Raw genomic sequence first — 8,593 nt, 5'->3', positions numbered from 1 at the left:
ATTTATATATGCAACAAAATTAATTATGTCACAACATGATTTGATGGAATTTGATTGTAGGAAACTAAATAAAAGTGGTATAACTATAATATAAATCTTTTGAGTACAGTAAAACTAAAAAAAATGCAAAAAATAGAAAAGTAAAACTTTGAAGCTTTTTGTAAAACTACAAACTTGGTAAAACATCGACCCAAAAATGCTGTAAAAAAATTTCCCGTTCAAATTTCAGAATTTTCCCTCCAAAAAAAATTTTTTTTTCCAGACCCCAAAAACGAAGTTGGCAACTATAATTGCTTTAATTTTTAGGGTTTTCTCATTTCTATCATCTTTTCAATCCTCTCACCTCATTTTCTCTCATCTCATTTCTTCTTTTTCATCTTTCTTCACATAATCTGCAATTTTTAGATTTTTTCCAGAAAATAGTGATTAATCAAGAGACAAAACTCTGAAACTACAGGGGCGGGTGTATCATCCAGAAGTTCTCCAAATCTGATTCAAACCCTTATTTGCAATACTATTGATGTCTCCTTGTGGTTTCTCAAATGACCATGTGGATTAAGGACCCAATAATGGAAGACAAATATTGATAGTTGTATGTTGTCTTATTGTTACTGTCATGGTATTTCTGAGATTTTGGTTGTACAATTAATCATAAATTCTATCAAACTAGTTCAGTGATGAGTTTTTTAAGTTTTGAAATTTGACAAATGAAAAATGAAAATTCTGACAAAGTTTACCGAAATGTACAAACAGAAAAATATTAAGTTATACAAAGTTTGACGTACGAAAATGAAAATTTTTGAAATTTTTTACCTAATTACACAAACATGAAAAAAAGTAATACTAAATTTTACGAAGTTTGACAAAAAAAAATGATGTACTTAACCAAAATTATTTTAAGTTACACCAAATTTTACAAACATAAATAACAAACCAAGTAACATAAACACAAACAATAAAGTTAGTGTGTTAAAAGAAGAAATTTTACTTCTTAAGACAACTATGAAAAATGGATGTTGAATCCAACTATGGAAATTTTTAAATATAACAATATGATATCTAAGTTTCTTTAAGTTTTACAAAGTTTCAAATATTTATAGCATCTAAATTGTTACGTTTTTCTTAGTTTCAAAATTTTAGACAATCTATATTACTTAGTTTCACTTAGTTTCACTTACTTATACATAGTAATAAATCTTAATAAATTAAAGTTATACAAAGTTCTAAATTCAAGAGATGCGACTGTTGCAGTGAGAAGGCGTGTGAGAGAAGTCGTGCTTCCTCAGGGAGTCAATCAAATTACCCTTAAATGGACATGCCACTGCTTGAATCATTAATTACATGATTTTTCTCAAACTAAATATTATCATTTTCATTTATTATCTCCAATACTGCTGGTTGATGTCGTTAAATATATACATTACGTTTTGGATACTAATCATTTCTTGCAAAATACAACAATAGACTATATAAATTTCGTTAAGTTTTACATAGTTTTAAATATTTATACAATCTTAATTGTTACATTTTTCTTAATTTCATAAATTTAGACAATCTAAATCACTTAATTTTACTTACTTATACATAGTTATATATCTTAATAAGTTAAATCCAAGAGATGCGACAGTCGAGGAGTCTATCAAATCACCTATAAATGGACACGTTTCTGCTTAAATTTGGGTGAGTGGTTCATTAAATTTCAAGGGTTTATCACTTATACAAGTAACAAATAATTTACGAGATTTCTCTCACACAATAACCATTTTATTTTATCAAAGTTAGATGAACTTGGCTTCTCTCCCTCCTTCAATGATTCATAAGATTCTCTACAACGTAGCAACGACCAGTATCCAAGACTTTGGTTGTGCACGGATTGTTTTTTTTGGGTTAAACAAAATTGGAAGATATGATTACTTCTACAGATCGGCAAGTCTCATTTACATGAATGACTGGCTAGACAAGGTCAATGATGTTCGAATGTTCAGAATTAGTTGCTACCGTGTGGGTAATCCAGAGGCCATATACTTGAGAGGTATGTATGAGTTCTTCATCCTCCATTTAGTTGGTAAGAAAAAAATATATCTTGCTGCTGAGAGAGGATGCTTGTTGGCCCTATTTGTATATGGTATGATGAACTTAGCCTTTAGTGTTGATGATGGAGGATTGGTTCACAACTACCATGCTTTTACTCGTCAACATGTTGATCAGATGTTTCAAATCATCAATAGTTGGGAACTCACAGGCCATTGAGATTATGAAAAACCTGCCATGTTTCTATCTATGGCTGAAATGATAGATCCTAATGTGACATATGATTGCTGGTGCTCCAGAATCATAAAATTAGTGTTTGTAGTCTCCCTAAATGGATCAAAATCACGGTGGAAATGCGATCTTTGTTTCTGGAATTGTGCAGCTTGTGATATACACTTGACTGCTCGTGCATTGCCAATTGAAAATTAATTTTATCTACTTTTAATAAATTTCTGTAAATGACTCTTCACATTTTGTAATTTTTCTAGTTATATCTATAAACTAATGTTTTTTAAAAAAATCAATAAATATATCAATAACATCAACTGTGTCCAAAAATTAATATAATAAAACATTACAATCTAAAAGTATGTATTAGTTCAATTTAAATAACTTGTATTAGATACAATGTATATTCATACAATAATATAAGTAGGAATTAATTTCTGTACAGTTACACCAAGTTTACAATTACACTAGGTTTTACAAAGTTTTCGGAAGTTATGGAGAAAGAGATCCGAATTTTGTGGATCGGGTCTGGATAGTCCGCGAAATAGCCCTGGTTGGGTTGTAATTATGCAAGTTTCTGTTGGTTACATGGTCTTTTAATAATTTTTCTGATTTAAATAAAGATATATTTAATTTCAAATCCGGTCAGTTTCGGGCAGGAGTATCTCAGCTCTTTTTTTTCGGGCAGGAGTACCTGAGCATTTGATCTTCTTATTTCTAAAAGTGTGACATAAACATAACCAAAGGAAAAGTAAGGGATGCTCAAGTGGTGAACTGCAACCTGTTTTATCCCTCCAAGTCGGACAAACGACGTCACCTCCCTTTCTCTCCGCCGGGAGTAAGTATATACTACTCTCACGGAATATTCCCCTTCTCCTGCTTAGTTAGTTAGAGAGGTTATGGAAAATGACGTCAAGGTCGCCGAGAAAGTGGAGGAAGCTGACCGCCTTCTTCCTCCCCAATCTCTTGAGGAAGAATACGAATCCGAATCCAATCCGAGGAGGCTGCGTTCGAATCTCGCGACAAGATCTTGATCGTCGATTTCGAATCCGCCGGAGACGCCGCCGCCGCGCCTCCTTTCTCGTGGCGGAAACTGTGGCTGTTCACCGGTCCAGGTTTCCTGATGAGCATAGCCTTCTTAGATCCAGGGAACCTAGAAGGAGATCTACAAGCTGGTGCCATCGCTGGCTACTCTCTCCTGTGGCTCCTAATGTGGGCCACCGCCATGGGATTGCTGATTCAGATGCTCTCCGCTAGAGTCGGTGTCGCCACCGGTCGACATCTCGCTGAGCTCTGCTGTGACGAGTATCCGACTTGGGCGAGGTATGTGCTTTGGTCTATGGCGGAGCTTGCTCTCATCGGAGCTGATATTCAAGAGGTTATCGGTAGTGCAATCGCGATTCAGATTCTTAGCCGTGGCGTCTTGCCTCTCTGGGCCGGTGTTGTCATTACGGCGTCGGATTGGTTAGTCCTACTTAAATCAGTAAACCGGATATGTACATTAATTAAATCAGTAAACCGGATATGTACACTAATAAGGTCATCTTGGGAAATCGGCCAATTCATACATCAACAGATAGTCGCGGTCTCGATCAGTACATAAACTCGGACCCTGTGCAAATACATACATCAACACTCAATTAATTTAAATTTCATACACGAACTAACAAAAATCGGCTTTTACATACATTGACTATTTTTCCGCCAGTCAAAGATAACGGAATCTGAGATGGCAGTTTGACTTGCTTACGTGGATATTACATTTATTAAAAATTATTAAAAAAAATACTTATCTTTTGCAGTTAGGAGGATTCGAACCTGGATTGGGCACCAAACAGACTTATGTTCCAACCACCGTACTACATTATCATTGTTGTTACATTTCTATGATGTATTATTTATACTGATTAGCTTACATTTATTATGAAATTTATTTAAAGGTAAAACTTATTTGGGAAGGATATGAGAACTCAAGCTGCATATTAAACTCAACGTACGGATAATCATTGTGCCACACCAATTTTCTAACTGTGTTTATGATTCTTTATTTATATCTAATTTATTTCTTGACTTGAAAATGTTCTTTCAAATCTATTTGTTGTTTTCAAATTATGCATACAGTTTTTTTAATTATATGAACTGGTTTGTTAGACCAAAACAAAATCCTAAATATTTAACTATAACCCCTAAATATTCCATTAGATCACCAAATTAATGACAATTTGTTAGAGCAAAACAAAATCCTACATTATTTGAAAAATGATTTTGCCACATGTCTTTTCTACAATCATTTTCACAAAAATAATATGACATGGCTACTAAAATTGATGACATGACTTATAGTTTAATATGACATGGACACGTATATTTAATGTTAATTTAAATCTTATGTAAACTTTTTAAAATATTGTAATAGCTCATATATTACATTTAATGTTGATTTATATTTTTAAAAATATTTTTATAATATGTAATAACACATACATCATCATTAAAATAAATATAGTCAAATATGACATTAAAATTTCGAAAAATAATTTGATTCTATATTTTAAATTATATAGTTTTATTACTAAAATTTTCAAAAATGTATACAATTTGTTAGAAAAATATAAAATTTTAATCGTAAAATCATTAATTTCTTATATATCTAAATATTTTATAAATACTGTTCAATTTTAATTTTTGAGAGTTATGCAATTTTATACAAGTTTATTTAATATATTTAATTAAAATAAAAAGATAAAAATCTATCTAAGATTATAATTTCAAATATATACATGCATATTCTTAAATATAATTTTAAATAAAATCAAATTATTTTGTTATTTTAATTTTTAATAAAATCAAATTTATATTAAAATATTGATAAGAAAAAAAAATCTAAAATATTTAAAATATATTTATAAATATAATTTAAATTTATCAAAAAATATTTTAAATTTTTTTACTGCATATTGTGCAGGAGAACACCTAGTCTAACTACGTAATAGTTGAACACATAAATAACTACAAAAGAATATATAACCGAAATATCAAATACAATATATTAATAATTTAGATATGTATTTTGATTTGTTAAGTTAATAATGAATTGGTCCAATAATAAACTAGTACAATAAGATAAATATTCATAATAAGTTTTAACCTTTAATAATTTCCAAATAAATATAAATTGTTTAGATATAAATAGAACATCATAGGAAACATAACTAATAAATTGATGTAAACTAATCAATATAAATAATACATCATAGAAATGTAACAACAATGATAACGTAGCACGGTGGTTGGAACATTAGTCTGTTTGGTGCCCAACCCAGGTTTGAATCCTCTCACCCGCAAAAGATAAGTATTTCTTTTCAATAATTTTTAATAAATGTAATATCCACGTAAGCGAGTCAAACTGCCACCTCAGATTCCGTTATCTTTGACTGACGGAAAAATAGTCAATGTATGTAAAAGCCGATTTTTGTTAGTTCGTGTATGGAATTTAAATTAATTGAGTGTTGATGTATGTATTTGCACAGGGTCCGAGTTTATGTACTGATCGGGACCGCGATCCTCTGTTGATGTATGAATTGGCCGATTTCCCAGGTCATCTTAGAGCTAGTTGAGTTTAAAATTCACAAATCAGTACCAAACTTGGTGTAGATATTTATGTTAGAACAATTGCTTTTCTTTTGGCTTGTTTTTCTTCAAGTCTAGGTGCTAATCGATTGTTTTTGCAAACAGTTTTTTATTTTTGTTTCTAGAGAATTATGGTGTGAGGAAGTTAGAAGCTGTTTTGCAGTTTTGATTGCAACTATGGGTTTGTCTTTTGCTTGGATGTTTGGTGAAACCAAGCCAAGTGGAAAAGAACTTATGATAGGTAACAAAAGAAAAGATCATTTACTTCTCTCTGATTTTTGACTCTCTTTACTAAAAAAGATCAGATCTTTGTGGTCATGGTAGGTATTTTACTTCCAAGACTTAGCTCAAAGACAATTAGGCAAGCTGTAGGTGTTGTTGGCTGTGTCATAATGCCTCACAACGTGTTCTTGCATTCGGCTCTTGTACAGTCGAGGAAAATCGATCCAAAGAGGAAATCACGGGTTCAAGAGGCGTTAAATTACTATTTGATTGAGTCATCTGTCGCGCTTTTCATCTCTTTCATGATTAACTTGTTTGTGACTACTGTCTTTGCAAAAGGGTTTTACGGAACCGAGAAAGCTAATAACATTGGCTTAGTTAATGCTGGTCAGTATCTTCAAGAGAAGTTTGGAGGTGGGCTTCTTCTGATTCTCTATATCTGGGGAATTGGGCTGCTAGCAGCCGGACAAAGCAGTACGATAACCGGTACATATGCTGGACAGTTTATAATGGGAGGGTTTCTCAACCTCCGGCTTAAGAAATGGATGAGGGCTGTGATAACAAGAAGCTGTGCTATTGTGCCGACCATGATTGTAGCAATTGTGTTCAACACTTCTGAAGCTTCCTTGGATGTTTTAAATGAATGGCTCAATGTGCTTCAGTCTGTACAGATTCCTTTTGCTCTTCTCCCTCTCCTGACATTGGTATGGGAGATTTCAAGATTGGACCTATTCTCCAGGTTAATTTCAACTTCTTTTACCATAGAAGTTCTAGCCTTTTATAGTTGCCTCCAGTTTGTCCTTAATGGAATAGAGAAACATATGTGGTCACAGGACTAAGTTTTGTGAATTGATTGGATTTTTATTGATTTATCTTGCAGAGAATAGCTTGGACTGTGGCTGCACTTGTGATGATCATCAATGGGTACCTTCTGTTGGATTTCTTTGTATCAGAAGTTAACGGGTTTATGTTTGGAGTTACGGTCTGCGTCTGGACAACCGCTTATGTTGCCTTCATAGTGATAAGTATAGAAGAGCTTATGTGAGGCAGAAGGGAAAGAAGAGTAGTGGAGCGGAAGAGAAGATATTTGAAGAAGAAGTGGAGGGAAAAACGGTTACATCTGACGTGGAGAAGGAGGAACCGAAGAAGTAAAGACACTGGAGGAGTCAGAGTCTTTACTTTATCATCTGAGTATAAATACATTTGAAGCTTTTACATTTCTTTTTATGTTTGATTTGGTTGTTATTCTGTTGACGATATGAGTCACGGATCGATCGCTATGAGATCGTGAGAACTTCTGTAATCAAGTACTCATTTCATTCAAATACAAAGAGAGATTCGTTACGAGAGAGAGAGTTACAGAGTTAGATACATCTTAAATCTATCATTGGTGCGGTGATACTGGTTCGGAGCTCAACGCGGTGGTTACGATGTCTTCGGCGACGAAATCCAGCCATTCCGATGCTTCGCTGGAAGCACCGACGAAGGTTCAAGGTCAGATACAGTTTCTGATGTCGATGTGCGAGAAACTATCGGAGGATGCGGAGGAGAAGGATAGGAGATTTGACTCACTGACGAAGCGTGTGGACTCGTTCGATTCGAAGCTGTCGTCGATCGATTCGAAGCTCGATACGAAGTTCGATTCTCTTATCAAGGCGTTAGGGAAGCAACCGGTGCGCGAATCTTCTCCGATTGGAACGCCGATGGGAGAACAGATGTTTTCCTCTTCACGTTCTCAGGTACGGAACTCTCATCGGGAACATATTCGGGAAAATTCTTCGCTAGGTTATCGGAACGAGCAATTAAACCTAGATAATCGAGAGAATATGCTTAAGAAGATTGAGATGCCTACTTGTGAGGGTGTTCGTGTGGCTGAATGGATGGTAGATGTGGAGTATTTCTTTGAGTTAGGCCGTTATGATGAGGAGTCGAGACTAGATCTGGTACCGTTGTGTTTGAGGGGAGCTCTAAAGAAATGGTATGCTTGGGTGATGAAGCGAGGAGGATTTATGGATTGGAGAGATTTCAAACAGAGGATGTATGTACGGTTTTCAGAGTCGATTGATGATGAACCTACTACCAGGTTTTTCTCAATCAGGCAAACAGGATCTGTAGCAGATTATGTGTCAGAGTTTGAAGATCTGTCAGCTCAAGTTACTGGATTACCTGACCATCACATGGAGCGAGTCTTTTATATTGGTTTGAACAAGGAGATGAAGGAAGTGATCCGTATGAAGGAGCCTCAAGGGCTTTCTAACTTCATAGCTGCGGTATTGAAGATGGAATCAAGCACGTTCTGTAAGGTGTTGAGTGATTCATCTCAAACGGATAAAGGTCAAACCAAATCAGGGACTTACAACAATGCGAAAGGTGGAAGTTATTCTAACAACAACTATCAGAAAACAATCACCTTGGATCCTAAACCTCAGAAAGAAAATGTTCCTCCAACAAGACCATTTCAACGACCTCGACAGAGACATTC

At 34.2% G+C, this 8,593-nt stretch overlaps 1 pseudogene; it reads left to right on the top strand.

The window, feature by feature from the left end:
- The first annotated feature begins 2,972 nt into the window (after window positions 1–2,972).
- LOC108856298 (metal transporter Nramp2-like) lies at window positions 2,973–7,156 on the top strand (annotated as a pseudogene).
- Window positions 7,157–8,593: the final 1,437 nt, after the last annotated feature.

The sequence above is a fragment of the Raphanus sativus genome, chromosome 1 (assembly GCF_000801105.2).
Source record: "Raphanus sativus cultivar WK10039 chromosome 1, ASM80110v3, whole genome shotgun sequence".
NCBI classification, from domain to species: Eukaryota; Viridiplantae; Streptophyta; class Magnoliopsida; order Brassicales; family Brassicaceae; genus Raphanus; species Raphanus sativus.
Note: the sequence above shows the minus strand (reverse complement) of the source record. Positions and strands in the feature narration are given on the sequence as shown.